At 37.6% G+C, this 18,955-nt stretch overlaps 1 pseudogene; it reads left to right on the top strand.

The window, feature by feature from the left end:
* The first annotated feature begins 8,109 nt into the window (after positions 1–8,109).
* On the top strand, positions 8,110–9,043 carry LOC128060575 (olfactory receptor 1013-like; annotated as a pseudogene).
* Positions 9,044–18,955: the final 9,912 nt, after the last annotated feature.

Raw genomic sequence — 18,955 nt, 5'->3', positions numbered from 1 at the left:
TTAATGGTTACACTGCAGGAGGCTAGTAAAATAAGTTGCTGAGTTTCTTGGAGTCTTAATTGATATTGCATACTACACAAAAGCTTGGAATTCTTCATGTTTTTAATGGAGCAGGAGAGGGCAGTTTTATGACATATTTGATTACCAGATAATAATCTGCATTTGTTATTACTTGCTGACTCTTTACTTCAGGCCAACATGGTCAACTTGTTCCTGACATCAGTCCAACTTGCTCACCCGTTACTAGTCAGAATATTTTTTTTTGTCCTTACAGACAAAATTTATTTCTAAACAGGTTACAATTCATTATTAAGGTAAAAGCAACAATGAAACAGTATTGAAATCTTAGTTTTGATATTTCAAAGAAATGACTTTCTTTTCTAGACTTTTAAAAATAGTTTTGTAGCATTTTAAACTTAATGATTATTTACTTTGTTTCATCCATTTTTATTTGCTTTTGTAATTGCCTGTCCTCATTTTGTTAAATTGTAAAATAATTTAAATGGTGTATCTGTAAATATGTATAATTATAATGATGTAAAATACTTTCTTTGTGTTTATATGTGTGGGTGTATACACACACATGAATGGCTGTGCCTAGCCAAGGATTTTTTTATTTGTATAAAACTTTTTGTATAAAGTTTGCTTTCATTACCAGTAATGTATAAATAAAACCATGTAAAGTTCTGTTAAAAAAAATATGACACAAGATTCTAGATAATTATTAGAGTAGCTGTGAAGAGGAAGGATTCAAAACAGGAAGAATCATGAACCAGAAGTTTAGTGCCAGCACAGTAGTCTAAGCATGAAGCAGGCGGCAGCCAGATGGTAAGGGTGTTTTTGAGATAATGCGTTGCAGTAGGTTTAACAAGAGATGTAGAAACTGAAAACTGAAAGAAAAAAATAAATATAAGATAAAATTCTGAGGAGAAATCAGACAAATCCTGCTGTTTTTGTGTAAATAGTTTGCTTAGATTTCAATATAGGATATGGTAAAAACCAGTAAACAACAGCCCCTCCCCTCCAGTTGTGGAAGTAGAAGTAAAAGCAGTTCCATTTATAAAGTTTTAATATATTATTATAAGCTGTTATGAAATTATGAAAGCAATCTCCAGCAAGATTTTGCTTTTGTTTTTCTTTTAATTTGGAATGTCTACAGACACTATGCATGTGTGTGCCCAGTCATGTCTAACTCTTTGTTTGACAAAGACAAACAAAGAGTCCCCATGAACTGTAGCCTGCCAGGCTCCCCTGTCTATGGGATTCTCCATGCAAGAATACTAGAGAGGGTTGCCATACCCTCCTTCAGGGGATCTTCCCAACTCAGGGATCAAACATGTCTCTCTTACATTGGCATGCAGCCCTTGAGACTCCTCTAGTATTTTGTTTTTAAAATTAATTAATTTATTTAATATATTTAGTTAAATAATGAATTAATAAATTTAGTTTATTATTATTTTTAAATATAAGTTTATTTATTTTAATTGGAGGTTAATTACTTTACAATATTGTATTGGTTTTCTCATACATCAACAAGAATCCGCCACAGGTATACATGTGTTCCCCATCCTGAACCCCCTTCCTTCCTCCCTCCCTGTACCACCCCTCTGGGTCATCCCAGTGCACCAGCCCCCAGCATCCAGTATCATTCATTGACCCTGGACTGGCAATTGGTTTCATATATAATATTATACATGTTTCTCACTCTGTATAATAGGCTCCACTCTCATCCACCTCATTAAAACTGATTCAAATGTATTATTTTTAATGGCTGAGTAATACTCCATTGTGTATATGTACCACAGCTTTCTTATACACTCATCTGCTGATGGACATCTAACCTGCTTCCATGTCCTGGCTATTATAAACAGTGCTGTGATGAACATTGGGGTACACGTGTCTCTTTCAATTCTGGTTTCCTCGGTGTGTATGCCCAGCAGTGGGATTGCTGGGTCATAAGGCAGTTCTATTTCCAGTTTTTTAAGGAATCTTCACACTGTTCTCCATAGTGGCTGAATATAGTAAAGTTTCAGGATATAAGATCAACAAAAAGAAATCCCTTGCATTCCTATACACTAATTTATTTATTTATTCTAATTTCTTTACAATATTGTAGTGGCTTTTTCCCATACATTGACATGAATCTACGTATTTGAGGCTTTGGGTCTCTGACTTGCTGAATTACGGCTGTTTCAACCAAGGTAGGAAAAGCTGCAAGCTGTAACCGAAAGCAAAACTGCTGCTGCTGCTAAGTCACTTCAGCCGGGCCCGACTCTTCGTGACCCCATGGACTGCAGACTACCAGGCTCCTCCATGCATGAGATTTTCCAGGTAAGAGTACTGGAGTGGGGTTCCATTGCCTTCTCCAAAATGCAAAACTACTGGAATACAATTGTTAATTAAATAAAGAAGCATTTCTAAGGTGACACTGACAGGGACAGGGAGTGGAAACAGAAAAGAACGAGCCTTTTACCCTCTTCTAGCTAGCTATCCTCCTTCACCCTGTGTTCAACTCCCTTAGTATAACTTTCAGGGAAACTTCCCAGATCTTGTTATGAAAATCTGCATAATCCCACCACTCCTCAGGTGTATCCCAGATTATTCCTTGTACTCTTCTTCTAAATTCTGCTTGTATATTATCTCTTGTACTTGGAAGCAAAGAAAGATGTTGTATAGTTTCTATTATATTATTGTTATTGTTGTTCAGTAGCTAATTTATGTGCAACTCTTTGCTACCCCATGGACTGCAGCAGCCAGGCTCCCCTTTCCTTCACTAACTCCTAGAGTTGGCCCACACTCGTGTCCATTGAGTGAGTGATGCCATCCAACCGTCACATCCTCCATTATTATGGACTCCAAATAATTATTGAGTAATTGATGTGTGCTAACTATTCTTTTACCTATTCCTTTCTGCCAAATTCTTTTTTATCACAAATGCATGAATGAAAGCCACAAAGCTAAAGGGTTTTATAGATTAACTGAACCAATTATATTCATGATGAGAGATATCTTGCTATTTATCCCAGAAAGATAACTGGTGCTTTAATTGGTCTCTTGGTACCAGGACAGCACATGACATGTTCTTTGCTTTTAGCAGCAAATCTCAAAGGGATTCTCAGGCTTATATTTTCACCCAGTATTGTTACCTTTGGAAACAGGATTCCCGTGGAGTGAATAGAAGGCATTTTTTATTCTAAGGTAATCTGAAAAAATTGGGGTTTTAGTTGAAATTCAAATGAGGAAACTATTTATAATTCACAAAGCAAGTACTTTGTTGAGTTGAGCAGACAAATAAGGTCAGTAAATCACCATATGGGCAAAAACAGAACACTTTTCAATATAATCAAATCATAATATAATTCCATTTCATGAAATACAGTAAGGTTTTCTTTCCTATAGTTATATTTAATGAAGAAAGCTGAAAGAAAGAAGTGAATTCGCTCAGTTGTGTTCAACTCTTTGCAAACCCATGGACTCTACCCTTCCAGGCTCCTTCATCCATGGGATTTTCCAGGCAAGAATATGAAGTGGGTTGTCATTTCCTTCTCCAGGGACTCTTCCCAACCCAGGGATCAAACCCAGGTCTCCTGCACTGCAGGCAGACTGAAATGCCTTCAAATGACTTCCTTCATTCTTGTTCTCCTTGTCAGTGAAACAGATAATTAGATGTGTACTTGATGGATGTTTTCATTCTCATAAACCCTGAGTAGTTGCATGTAGCTCTGTGTGGCCCAATGTCTCCTTTTATCTTGTAGCAAGCTGATCCATCCTTAATGTCGGTTCACTTCAGTTCAGTCGCTCAGTCGTGTCTGACTCTGCAACCCCATGAACTACAGCATGCCAGGCCTCCCTGTCCATCACCAATTCCCATACCCATATCCATTGAGCCTACCCGTACCCATATCCATTGAGTCAATGATGCCATCCAACCATCCCATCCTCTGTCATCCCCTTTTCCTCCTGCCCTCAATCTTTCCCAGCATCAGGGTCTTTTCAAATGAGTCAGCTCTTTGCATCAGGTGGCCAAAGTATTGGAGTTTCAAGTTCAAAATCAGTCCTTCCAATGAACACCCAGGCCTGATCCGCTTTACGGTGGACTGGTTGGATCTCCTTGCAGTCCAAGGGACTCTCAAGAGTCTTCTCCAGCACCACAGTTAAAAAGCATCTATTCTTAGGTGCTCAGCTTTCTTTATAATTCCCATCTGACATCCATACATAACTACTGGAAAAACCATAGCCTTGACTAGACAGACCTTTATTGACAAGTAATGTCTCTCCTTTTAATATGCTGGCTAGGTTGATCATAACTTTCCTTGCAAGGAGTAACTGTATTTTAATTTCATGGCTGCAATCACCGCCTGCAGTGATTTTGGGTTAATGTTGGTAAGAGTGTAGAAATACTAATATTGTTCAATATTTTCATGACTTTGAAATGTTTCTTTTTCCATGTTGTGAAGTTCATGGGATAGAAGCTGTTTAAGAGAAAGAGCAAATTTTCATATGTCTATCAATCTAGCTCTTTGTATATCTATATCTTTGTCTATATTTATATCTATTTCCATATATAATATATCATCTATACTTATAGTTCTATATATATTTCACTTTTCTTTTTAACATCTAATGTTTATATATAAAATATAGATATAGATGAATATATTTAGACATTTCTTTGATATCATATTGTACTATTATAATTATAACTCAAGAAGTACCTGATAAAGCATCAAACTGAATGACACAGATGGCAAACACATTAACCCTGGAGAGGACTTGGAGATCACAAAGACTTCAGCTTCTTTTGGATAACCACCCCAGAACTATCTACCTCTTAAATGGATCTCCTGATAATGATAGATGTGTGAGAGATGAGGAGAGAGATTCTATGGGAAGAAAGTTTCTGAGTGTCCCTTCTAACAAGGCATGCAGCCAGTTTTAAGTCTAAGAATGAATGTCAAGTAAGGGTATCTCAAAAAATCTCTTTTGTGTGTCTTTGTATATAAGACTACTATGTAATATATTGGAGAAGGCAACGGCACCCCACTCCAGGACTCTTGCCTGGAAAATCCCATGGACGGAGGAGCCTGGTAGGCTGCAGTCCATGGAGTTGCTGAGGGTCAGACACGACTGAGCGACTTCACTTTCACTTTTCACTTTCATGCATTGGAGAAGGAAATGGCAATCCACTCCAGTGTTGTTGCCTGGAGAATCCCAGGGATGGGGGAGCCTGGTGGGCTGCCGTCTATGGGTTTGCACAGAGTCGGACACAACTGATGTGACGCAGCAGCAGCAGCAGCAGCAGCAGCAGCAGCATGTAATATATTATGAGAACTTCCCTGGTAGGTCAGTGGTAAAAAATCTACTTGCAATGCAGAAGATAAAGGTTTGATTCCTGGATTGAGAAGATCCCCTGGAGAGGGGCATGGCGACCTGCACTAGTATTCTTGCTGGAGAATTCCATGGACAGAGGAGCCTGGCAGGCTATAGTCCTTGGGGTCACAAAGAGTTGGACATGACTGAGTGACTAACACTTTCACTAAAGTCTCACTGAATTGAGGAAGGTAGGTGAGAAAATAAAGTTTTAGAGGTTATTGTTTTATTTTAAATGGCAATAACCAACTCAGATCAGAATCTAGATTTCTTGATTCTTGATCTTAAGCAGCTTCCAGGAATATGCTTTGTTAAAAAGGGTCATAGCTCCCGACACTCATGAAATTCTAAGAGAATCTTAATTGATTATTCTGAATAAATTCTACTTTGATAATAAATGCAGCATTAACTTTTCTTAAATTAAAAGTGATTGATTCCATTTATTAAAAAGATACAGTTCCAAGAGAGCAATTATTTATACTTTTTTTAGCTTAAGTCCATCACAAAAAGCTTCCCAGGTGGTACAGTGGTAAAGAATCTGCCTGCCAATGCAGGAGATGTAAGAGATGCAGGTTCCATCCCTGGGTCAGGAAGATCCCCTGGAGAAGGAGATGGCAACCCATTCCAGTATTCTTGCCTGGGGAATTCCATGGATAGAGAAGCCTGGCAGACTACAATACATGGGGTCACAAACAGTCAAATGCAACTGAGTACACACAGGCCTGCACACACACACACATGCACTCATTACCTAAAAATATATATTTTCTTTTTTCTCAGGGCATAAGAAATTTTGAAAGCCTTGGATCTAATAGCAGAAATATATCCATGCCTGTTCAGATCCCTGAAAATCCTAAATTAGCCCTTTTTTGATAGTGCTATGTGGTGTTATTGTTCTTGTGAGTTGTACCATAGACAAGATGGGATGGTTCTTCTCCCATTTCTGGTGACAGAAATGCTTTTACTTTTGAAGGAAAGAAGACTATTAGAGGTTGATTTTCATAGCTTCATGTATTAAATTATCATAAACTTGATGGCATAAAGCAGAAATAATTTATTCCCTCATAGCTCCGGAGCTCAGAACTCAATGGCAATGGGTTAAAGTCAGGGTCATGATGAAACAGGCTCTAGTGGAACATCTCTGTCTTGTCTCTTAGGCTTTCTGAGGTTGCTTGCATTCCCTGTAGTCATATCACTCTGAACTCTGCTTCTTTGGTCACACTCTTCCTTCTCTGGTGTCTGTAGTCAAAACTCTCCTTTCTATAAGGATATTTGTGGTTTGATTTAGGGCCCACCCTGATAACCTTCTTATTTCCAAATTCTTAATTTTTAACTTAATGATCCTTTCCCTGTAAAGTACATCCCCATGTGCCAGGAATTAGTAAAACACTAATTTGAAAAGATAGGTGCATCCCAATGTTTCCAGTAGCACTATTTAGAAAAGACAAGATATGGTAGCAATTCAAGTGCCCATCAACAGATGAGTGGGTAAAAAAGATGCAATATATGTATGTACACAACAGAATGTTGTGAGCTACAAAAATTAATGAAATTCTGCTATTTACAAAGATGTATATTAATCTAGAAAATACTAAGTGAAGATAAAGACAAATGCTGTATGACATCACACATGTAGAATTTAAAAAGTAATACAAATGAATATATATGCAAAACAGAAATAGACTTAGAGCTACAAGAAACAAACTAGTGGTACCAATGGGAAACGAAGGTAAAGGGACAAATTAGGGATATGGGATTAAGAGATACAATTTACTATGTATAAAATAGATAAAGCAACAAAGATACAACCTATACCATAAAGAATCATAGCAAGTATCATGTAATAACTTTCAGTACAGTGTAACCTGTAAAAATGCTAAATCATTATGCTGTACACCTGAAATTAATATAATAGTGTAAATCAACTAAACTTCAACTTAAAGAAAAAAAAAAAAACTTTAACATCTTAATGGGCCATATTCTGCCTACCACATTCCTCCAAATAACTTAGTTTGATAAATTTAGTTTTTTGTTTTTAATTCTTATTTCTATAGGAAATTAATACACATTTTGAACACAATTATCCATTGATTAATATTTTCACTTCCTTTCAGCATACATTTGTATGTCATACATACATAGATATGGTCTCAAATTCCTATTATTTAAGTAAACCTATTGTGTTATTTAAGTTATACATTTTATTTTTTACTTTATTTTTAGCTGTGTTCTTGGTTTTGTGATAAAAAGTTAAGTAAAATATAAGTATTGCCTTCAAAGAAATTGGCATAAGTGCACTTCCAAAGTTATTCCAAAGTGTGGCTAGACTAATAAAAGTATGCTTCTTCAGGGAATTCACTAGTAAAGACAAAAGATTTAAGAACTCAAAAACAAACTCCTTTTTTCATGTCTTCTTACATGCTCTCCAAACACTCTAGCTGCAAACAGAAAAGAAGATGAACAAATCACCAGGATGACTAGGTAAAAATGTATGGTGACAAACTATATTATGTTCATAATCTGATCTTTCAAGGCAGTATAGAGAAATTTCATAGTTTTCTAACAGGAATAATTTCCAATTCAGTGTAAATATCTTTTTTTTAAAACATGGTATATGAATCAGTTGAGTATTTAAACAATCTAAAATGACATATAATGGGAAGCTGATAACACCAAAACCTTAAATAATGACATATTGATAAATTTTTTACAGAAAAGAATGTAAAAAACTCAAACTCAATGGATGAAAAAAAAAATTCCACGGTGAAGGAAGTCATACCTTTAGGATTTATGATGGACCCATTGTTACAGAGTTCTCTATTATATCTTCCTCATCATCTATATTAGCAGCCTTTTAGGGAACATCACCCTGATTTCTCTGATCTGTGCTGATTCTTGGCTCCATGCACCCATGTATTTCTTCACTGGGAATCTTTTCGTTCCTGGATCTCTGGTATGCTTCTGTCTATGTCCCCAAAATCCTGATGACCTGCATCTCTAATGACAAGAGCATCTCTTTTGCTGGCTGCTTAGCTCAGTTCTTCTTCTCTGCTTGACTGGCCTACACTGAGTGCTACCTGTTGGCTGCCATGGCTTATGACTGCTATGTGGCAATCTCTAACCCACTGCTTTACTCCCAAGCCATGTCCCCAAGGTTATGTGTCAGTCTCGTTGCAGCTTCCTACTTTAGTGGCTTCATGAACTAAACCATCGTCACCAGTGAAACATTTACCTTGAGCTTCTGAGGGAACAATGTCATTGATGATTTCTTCTGTGACCTGCCCCACTTGTCAAGTTGGCCTGTGATGTGAAGGAAAGCTTCCAGGCTGTGCTGTATTTCATACTTGCCCCCAAAATCATCACTCCCACCGTGCTTATCCTTGCCTTCTGTCTTTTCATCATTGCTGCCATCTTGAAGTTCCGCTCCACCCAAGGCTGCTCAAAGGCCTTCTCCACCTGTGATTCTCACCTGACAGCTGTCACCTTGTGCTGTGGGTCAGTTCTCTTCATATACTCTCAGCAAAGTATGAGCTGTGCCCCAGAGAGGGATAAATTTGTGTCCATGTTATACACAGTGGTGATTCCCTGGTTGAATCCCTTGATCTATAGCTTAAGAAATAAAGATGTTAAAGAAGCCTTGAGGAAAATGTTAGATAGAGAAAATTTTCTTTAGCAAAGGCTTTGGTAAACAGGGTATTCTTTTTTGTTTGTTTGTTTGTTTTTGATTGGTTTGCTTTTTGAAGGCTAGTTTCTAAATCTCAGAAATAAATAAATTAAGCAAAAGATAAAATCACTGAATAATGTAGAAATACCAACCTGTATTTGTCTTTTTAAGTTGGCATTGATGTTCTTGGAAGGAAAGTTATGACCAACCTAGACAGCATATTAAAAAGCAGAGACATTACTTTGTCAACAAAGGTCTGTCTAGTCAAGGCTATTGTTTTTCCAGTAGTCATGTATGGATGCGAGAGTTGGACTATAAAGAAAGCTGAGTTCTGAAGAACTGATGCTTTTGAATTGTGGTGCTGGAGAAGACTCTTGAGAGTCCCTTAAACTGCAAGGAGATCCAACCAGTCTATCCTAAAGGAGATCAGTCCTGGGTGTTCATTGGAAGGACTGATGTTGAAGCTGAAACTCCAATACTTTGGCCACCTGATGCAAAAAGCTGACTCATTTGAAAAGACCCTGATGCTGGGAAAGATTGAGGGCAGGAGGAGAAGGGGATGACAGAGGATGAGATGGTTGGATGGCATCACCAACTCAATGGACATGGGTTTGGGTGGACTCTGGGAGTTGATGATGGACAGGGAGGCCTGGCCTGCTGCGGTTTATGGGGTTGCAAAGAGTCGGACACGACTGAGTGACTGAACTGAACTGACGGTTGTTCTTGAATACTTTCTTTTTGTATTTTTAATAGTTTCTTTTTTATTATAAAGTTATTTATTTTATTTTTTAATTATTTTTTTACAGTTTATTTTACAATAAAGTATTGATTTTGCCATGCATAAACATGAATTTGCCGCGGGTGTACACGTGTTCCCTACCCTGAACCCCCCTTCCTCTTCCCTCCCCATACAATCTCTCTGGATCATCCCAGTGCACCAGCCCCAAGCATCCAGTATCATGCATCAAACCTAGACTGGCATTTCGTTTCTTATATGATATTATACATGTTTCAATGCCATTCTCCCAAATCATCCCACCTTCTCCCTCTCCCACAGAGTCCAAAAGACTGTTCTGTACATCTGTGCCTCTTTTGCTATCTCACATACAGGGTTATTGTATATATGCATTAGTATACTGTATTGGTGTTTTTCTTTCTGGCTTACTTCACTCTGCATAATAGGCTCCAGTCTCATCCACCTCAATAGAACTGATTCAAGTGTATTCTTTTTAATGGCTGAGTAATACTCCATTGTGTATATGTACCACAGCTTTCTTATACACTCATCTGCTATGGACATCTAGCCTTCTTCCATGTCCTGGCTATTATAAACAGTGCTGTGATGAACATTGGGGTACACGTGTCTCTTTCAGTTCCTATTTCCTCAGTGTGTATGCCCAGCAGAGGAATTGCTGGGTCATAAGGCAGTTCTATTTTCAGTTTTTTAAGGAATCTTCACACTGTTCTCCATAGTGGCTGTACTAGTTTGCATTCCCACCAACAGTGTAAGAGGGTTCCCTTTTCTCCACACCCTCTCCAGCATTTATTGCTTGTAGACTTTAGGGTCGCAGAAATTCTGACTGGCGTGAAATGGTACCTCATTGTGGATTTGATTTGCACTTCCCTGATAATAAGTGATGTTGAGCATGTTTTCATGTGTTTGTTAGCCATCTGTATATCTTCTTTGGAGAAATGTCTATTTAGTTTTTTGGCCCATTTATCAATTGGGTCGTTTATTTTTCTGGAATTGAGCTGCAGGATTTGCCTGTATATTTTTGAGATTAGTTGTTTGTCAGTTGCTTCATTTGCTATTATTTTCTCCCATTCAGAAGGCTGTCTTTTCACCTTGCTTATAGTTTCCTTTGTTGTGCAGAAGCTTTTAATTTTAATTAGATCCCATTTGTTTATTTTTGCTTTTATTTTCAGTATTCTGGGAGGTGGGTCATAGAGGATCCTTCTTTAATTTATGTTGGAGAGTGTTTTGCTTATGTTCTCCTCTAGGAGTTTTATAGTTTCTGGTCTTACATTTAGATCTTTAATCCATTTTGAGTTTATTTTTATGTATGGTGTTAGAAAGTGTTCTAGTTTCATTCTTTTACAAGTGGTTGACCAGTTTTCCCAGCACCACTAAATACCTATATATTAAAAATTATAAAACACTGGTGAAAGAAATCAAAGAGGATACTAATAGATGGAGAAATATACTATGTTCATGGATTGGAAGAATCAATATAGTGAAAATGAATATACTATCCAAAGCAATCTACAGATTCAGTGCAATCCTTATCAAGCTACCAGCGGTAATTTTCATAGAGCTAGAATAAATAATTTGACAATTTGTATGGAAATACAAAAAACCTCGAATAGCTAAAGCAATCTTGAGAAAGAAGAATGGAACTGGCGGAATCAACCTGCCTGACTTCAGGCTCTACTACAAAGCCACAGTCATCAAGACAGTATGGTACTGGCACAAATACACAAAGATATAAATATAGATCAATGGAACAAAATAGAAAGCCCAGAAATAAATCCACACACCTATGGACACCTTATCTTCAACAAAGGAGTCAAGAATATACAATGGATTAAAGACAATCTCTTTAACAAATTTATTTATTTTAATTGGAGGCTAATTATTTTTTAAAATAAATCAGTCTGGAATAATTGGAAAAAGTACTAAGCATTCTAACTCAGAAGAGAGTTTATAGTATTACTGGAATCCTAAGAAGTTTTTTTTTTCTTTTTTCTTTTTCATTATAATTGACAGCTTTTTAATTATTGGAAGTATAATACTATAATCACTAATATAGAAGAATAATATTTTTTATGCAATCACTGTCATGATTAGATAGATGAAATCTGGTTTCAATCAGATAAATCATAGGTAAGGAAAAAAAGAATGCAAACACAGATCTTTTTATTGCAGAGGTACTTATTCATTTGTTATGAGTTAGTGCTAGTTGGTAGTTCCTAAGTACAATATCTACTGTAAAATGTCATTCAAAATAAATTTATGTTTCTTTTCTGATTTTCGTATTTTTGCTTACTGTGATACAAAAATTTCCTTGACAGCATATATAGGAAAGAACGACTATATTTAGAGTCATGGCAAGTTTCCAACAAAATAATATTTTTCCAAACAAATAAAAGAGTGAAGGGCCAAGGAAGAGCTTCTGTATGAAACAGACAGAAATGCAGAAAGAGATAAAAATAGATAATTATAGAGGTAAAAATATTTCAAAAGGTTTACATCCAAGGGAGGATTTAAAATTTGTTAAGGCTGCCATATCAAAATACCAGAGACTGAATGTCATAAACAATTGAAATGTATTTCTCACAGCTCTGGAGGCTGAAAGGGCAAGATCAATGAGCCAGTATTGTTGGTTTGTTCTGATGTCTTTTGCCTTTGCTGGCACGTGTTCACTTACTTACTTTCTCTTCACATGACCTTTGTGTGTGAGTGTGTGTGTGTGTGTGTGTGTGTGTGTGTGCAAAAGCATCCCTAGTATCTCTTTTCCTGTTTCCACTTTTTTTTTAATTTTTATAAACATATCTGTCAGATTGCATTAAGGTTCATTCTAACCATCTTATTTTAACTGGATTTCCTTCATAAAAGCTCTATCTCCAAATAGAGTCACATTCGAAATTATTGGAGGTTACATCTTCAATATATGAATTTTAGAGGGTTGTGATTCAAGCCATGGCACCAAGAATGGATAATGTTTCCTGATAAATGAGACAAGGAAGTGTATCCTGGACAGATAGCGGAACACAGCAGAGGGAAAAAGCACTATGAATCACAAAACAATATGAACTAGAAAAGTCCAATTAGTACAATTTTGACTTTTGATTATCACACACATGCTGGGTGTGCTAAGTCACTTCAGTCATATCCAATTCTGCAGCCCTATGGACAGTAGCCTGCCAGGCTCCTCTGTCCATGCAATGTTCCAGGCAAGAATACTGTGGGTTGCCATGCCCCTCTCCAGGGAATCTTCCCAACCCAGAGACTGAGACCACATCTCTTAAGTCTCCTGCATTGGCAGGTGGGTTCTTTACCACTAGTGCCACCTGGGAAGCCTACACACACAATCACACACAGGTATGATTGCGTTTGACATACTCATTTTGAGAGTGGGCTTTTAATGAAATACTCCTCATCTCATCATATTCTAATTAATATGTTATCCCCAGCTCCAAATGAGCTCTAATTGTGTCTTTGCAGAGGGAGGCACATATTTCTGGGCTTCTCTGTAGAAGAGATCCCAAAGGACTGTTGAGGAAACACTTATATCTAACAAAGCTCCCTAAAACATCAGAGGAGAGGGCAAAGGATGTCACTTCCAAGAGTGTCCTTCCTAATCAAGGGTAAGCAACTAGGGTCAGGGTCAACTCAGTGGTCTGGCTTTTCTATGACCTCAGATAGAGTCTGGTCTGGCTCTCAAAGGCTCATTCTTATGCCACACACACACACACACACACACACAGAGTCTTCTAACTTGAGTTGCATTCATGTTATATGTAACCCTCATTTAGAGTTCTAATTCAGTCTGGTAGCAATGCTGGGTCATCATATATTCATGTACACAGTAGAGAAAATAAGAGGACAACAAAAGACATGTTTTTTTGACTCTAGTGGTTCTAATAATGCTGTTCTGTTCAAACGGCTAGTGTGTGATATTTTCCTTCTTAGTCCTCATTTTCTGGTGTTATAAGAATACATTCTTCCTTCGAATTTTAAGTGCTTCAGTGAAGGGAGAAAGGGACAGAACTGTTTCAGGGATCACACGACTTGAGAAGTCCTTCTATATGGGAGACTCAACAGGACTGGCTCTGACATTTTCTTTATTGCTTATTTTATTCACTCGTTAGTTCCAATTTATCTCAAATTCAGAAAATATTTTAGTGGTTATGAATCTTCTCTTTAGTTACTCTTTCTTTCCATTAGTGACATAATATACTGACCACTTGAGGGAAAATGTGCCCTGGGGAGTTTGAGCAAGGTTAGAAAGTAGACATCTTCAAATTAAAAAGGTAACTACTCATTAATTAATTTTAGAACTATTTATTAAGTGCCAATTAGATGCCAAGAACTGTTCTATACTTTGGAATACAGCAGTAAACAAAACAGAAAAGTCTTTCTGATCAGTGTTGTTACATTCTCGTGAAGAAAGACAGACAATAAACTTAAGCAAAAGAGGAGGATTGCAGTTGTTGTCCAGTCACTAGTTGACTCTGACTGTAAGTGACCCCATGGACTGCAGCACTTCAGACTTCCATGTCCTCCACTATCTTTGATAGTTTCCTCAAATCCATGTCCATTGAGTCAATGATGCTATCTAGCCCTTTCAACCTCTGCTGTCCCCTTCTCCTTTTGGCTTTCAATCTTTCCCAGCCTCAGAATCTATGTCTGGGGAAAAAGAGTAGGATCTGAGCAGAATAAGAAGGATGGGGGTTTTTGGTGGGAATGGGATATAAAATTTAAAACAGATTGATGAGAATGGGCAGAAATGCCAGAAAGTGTTATTTGATAGAAACTTAAAGAAGATGAGAGTGTGAGTCTTGCAGATATCTGGAGAATAGTGTTCACAGTGGGGAACAGATAGATTCAATGTATCTGATGCTGAGCCAGGGCTGTTATTCTTAAGAAACATTGAGAAAGTCTATGAGGTTGAAACAGAAATAAAGGAGGAGTGAGTCTTAGAAGGTAAGGATCTGTAGGTAATGGGAAGGCCTGCTTGTGAAGGATATTAGGGACACTACACAGACTTTAACTTAAAATAAATTTGTAGGTTTCTTTTCTTTTCTTTTTTTTAAGAACAAGAGTTACATGAATTCCTTTCTTATTTTTGTAAATAACAATACCAACTGATACATTGAAAATAAACTATAGGGGAACAAATGTGTAGACCAATTTGAAGGATTTTGAAATATTTTTGGCAAAAAATGTTAGTAGTTTGACCAAGATGCTACCAGTGAAGGTGATGAGAAGGGCTCAGATTCAGGGCATGTTTTGAAGGCAGGGACATGAGGATTCTTTGGAAGTTTGAAGAAGAGGCAGGAGAGAAGGAGGGTAGGTTGATTCTAAATGTGTGGCTTGAGTAGCATTTACTAATAATAAGAGAAATGAGCAGATCACTCTGTTTGGGGGAATGAGGGCTAGGGATTCAGCTGTGAACATGTGAAGCTCAAAGTATTTATCACTCATCTCATAATTATAGAATACTAACATTGCAAAGAAACTTAGGCTTCTTTTAGGGGTTGAGTTTTTAACGTAAGAATCATAACTACTGAATCGATAAATAGATATCTAGGGATTTGTCATCTCTCAAAACTTTTGACTGTTTCAGTTTAATTCAGTCTCTCAGTGTGTCTGATTCTTTGAGACTCCATGGATTGCAGCATTCTAGGTTTCCCTGTCCATCACCAACTCCTGAAGCTTGCTCAAACTCATGTCCATAAAGCTGGTGATGCCATCAACCATCTCATCCTCTGTCTTCCCCTTTTCTTCCCATCTTCAATCTAGCCCAGCATCAAGATCTTTTCAAATGAGTCAGTTTTCACATAAAGTAGCCAAAGTATTGGAGTTTCCGCTTCAACATCAGTCCTTCCAATGCATATTCAAGACTGATTTCCTTTAGGATGGACTGGTTGGATCTCCTTGCAGTCTAAGGGACTCTCACTATTCTTCACCAACACCATAGTTCAAAGGCAAAAATTCTTCAGTGCTCAGCTTTCTTTGTAGCCCAATTCTCACATCTATATACGACTACTGGAAAAAACCATAGCTTTGACTCTATGGACTTTTTTTTTTTTTTTTAGCAAAGTAATGTCTCTGCTTTTTAGCATGCTATCCAGATTGGTCATAGCTTTTCTTCAAAGGATCAAGTGTCTTTTAATTTCATGGCTTCAGTCACTATCTGAAGTAAATTTGGAGCCCTCGAAAATAGTCTCTCACTGATTCCATTGTTTCCCCATCTATTTGCCATGAAGGGATGGGAACAGATGCCATTATTTCAATTTTCTGAAAGTTGAGTTCTAAGCCAACTTTCTAACTCTCCTCTTTCACTTTCATTAAGAGACTCTTTAGTTCTTCTCTTTCTGTCATAAGGGTGGTGTCATCTGCATATCTGAGGTTATTGATATTTCTCCCAGCAATCTTGATTGCAGCTTGTTCTTCATCCATCCCAGCATTTCACATGATATACTCTGCATATTAGTTAAATAAGCAGAGCAACAATATACAGCCTTGAAATACTCCTTTCCCAGTTTGAAACCAGTCTTTTTTTTTTTTTTTAATTTCATTTCTAACTGTTACTTTCTTGACCTGCATACAGATTTCTGAGGAGGCAGGTGAGTTGGTCTGATATTCCCATCTCTTTCAGAATTTCTCACAGTTCATTGTGATCCACACAATCAAAGGATTTGGCATAGTCAATAAAGCAGAAATAGATGTTTTTCTGGAACTCTCTTGCTTTTTGATGATTGAGTGGATGTTGGCATTTTGATCTCTGGTTCCTCTTCCTTTTCTAAATCCAGCTTGAACATCTGGAAGTTCACAGTTCACGTATTGCTGAAGCGTGTCTTGGAGAATTTTGAGCATTACTTTCATAGCATTGTGAGATGAGTGCAATTGTGCAGTAGTTTGAACTTTCTTTGATATTGCCTTTCTGAGGGATTGGAATAAAAACTGACCTTTTACAGTCCTGTGGCCACTGCTGAGTTTTCCAAATTGCTGGCATATTGAGTGCAAAACTTTCACAGCATCATCTTTCAGGATTCGAAATAGCTCAACTGAAATTTCATCACCTCTACTAGCATCCTAAGGCCCACTTCACTTCACATTTCAGGATGTCTGGCTCTAGGTGAGTTATCACACCACTGTGATTATTTGGATAATGAAGATCTTTTTTGTACAGTTCTGTGTATTCTTGCAACCTCTTCTTAATATCTTCTGCTTCTGTTAGGTCCATAACATTTCTGTCCTTTATGTGGCCATCATTGCATGAAATATCCCCTTGGTATCTCTGATTGTCTTGAAGAGATCTCTAGCTTTTCCCATTCTAGTGTTTTCCTCTATTTCTTTGCACTGGTCACTGAGAAAGGCTTTCTATCTCTCCTTGCTATTCTTTGGAACTCTGCGTTCAAATGGGAATATATTTCCTTTACTCTTTTGCCTTTTGCTTCTCCTTTTCTCAACTATTTGTAAGGCCTCTTCAGACCACCATTTTGTCTTTTTGCATTTTTTTTTCTTGCAGATTGTCTTGATCACTGCCTCCTATACAATGTCACAAACCTCTGTCCATAGTTGTTCAGGTACTCTGTCTATCAGATCTAAGCCCTTGAATCTATTTGTCACTTCTACGGAAGTGAGAAATAGATTTAAGGGCTTAGATCTGATAGATAGAGTGTCTGATGAAGTATGGAATGAAGTTCGTGACATTGTGCAGGAGACAGGAATCAAGACCATACCCATGGAAAAGAAATGCAAAAAAGCAAAATGACTGTCTGGGGAGGTCTTACAAATAGTTGAGAAAAGAAGAGAAGCAAAAGACTAGAGATCTCTTCAAGAAAATTAGAGATACCAAGGGAAAATTTCATGCAAAGATGGGCTCGATGAAGGACAGAAATGGTATAGACCTACAAGAAGCTAAGATATTAAGAAGAGGTGGCAAGAATACACAGAAAAACTGTACAAAAAAGATCTTCATGACCCAGATAGGCATGATGATGTGATCACTAATCTAGAACCAGGCATCTTTGAATGTGAACTCAAGTGGGTCTTAGAAAGCATCACTATGAACAAAGCTAGTGGAGGTGATGGGATATCAATTGAGCTGTTTCAAATCCTAAAAGATGATGCTGTGAAAGTGCTGCACTCAATATGCCAGCAAATTTGGAAAACTCAGCAATGGCCACAGGACTGGAAAAGGTCAGTTTTCATTCCAATTCCAAAGAAAGGCAATGCCAAAGAATGTTCAAACTACCACTCAATTGCACTCATCTCACATGCTAGTAAAGTAGTGCTCAAAATTCTGCAAGCCAGGCTTCAGCAATACATGAACTGTGAACTCCCTAATGATCAAGCTGGTTTTAGAAAAGGCAGAGGAACCAGAGATCAAATTGCCAACATCCACTGAATCATGGAAAAAACAAGAGAGCTCCAGATAAAACATCTATTTCTGGTTTATTGACTATGCCAAAGCCTTTGACTGTGTGGATCACAATAAACTGTGGAAAATTCTGAATGAGATGGGAATACCAGACCACTTTACCTGTCTCTTGAGAAATCTGTATGCAGGTCAGGAAGCAACAGATAGAACTGGACATGGAACAACAGACTGGTTCCAAATAGAAAAAGGAGTACGTCAAGGCTGTATATTGTCACCCTGCTTATTTAACTTATATGCAGAGTACATCATGAGAAACGCTGGACTGGAAGAAACACAAGCTGGAATCAAGATTGACGGGAGAAATATCAATCACCTCAGATAGGCAGATGACACCACCCTTATGGCAGAAAGGGAAGAGGAACTAAAAAGCCTCTTGATGAAAGTGAAAGAGGAGAACAAAAAAGTTGGCTTAGAACTCAACATTTAGAAAATGAAGATCATGGCATCCTGTCCCTTCACTTCATGGGAAATAGATGGGGAAACAGTGGAAACAGTGTCAGATTTTATTTTTATTGAGCTCCAGAATCACTGAAGATGGTGACTGCAGCCATGAAATTAAAAGACGCTTACTCCTTAGAAGAAAAGTTATGACCAACCTAGATAGCATATTCAAAAGCAGAGACATTACTTTGCCCACTAAGATCGGTCTAGTCAAGGCTATGGTTTTTCCTGTGGTCATGTATGGATGTGAGAGTTGGACTGTGAAGAAGGCTGAGCGCCGAAGAATTGATGTGTTTGAACTGTGGTG

The sequence above is a fragment of the Budorcas taxicolor genome, chromosome 15, assembly GCF_023091745.1.
Source record: "Budorcas taxicolor isolate Tak-1 chromosome 15, Takin1.1, whole genome shotgun sequence".
In the NCBI taxonomy this organism is placed as follows: Eukaryota; Metazoa; Chordata; class Mammalia; order Artiodactyla; family Bovidae; genus Budorcas; species Budorcas taxicolor.
The sequence above is the reverse complement of the archived record's forward strand: the minus strand, read 5'-3'. Positions and strand labels throughout refer to the sequence as shown.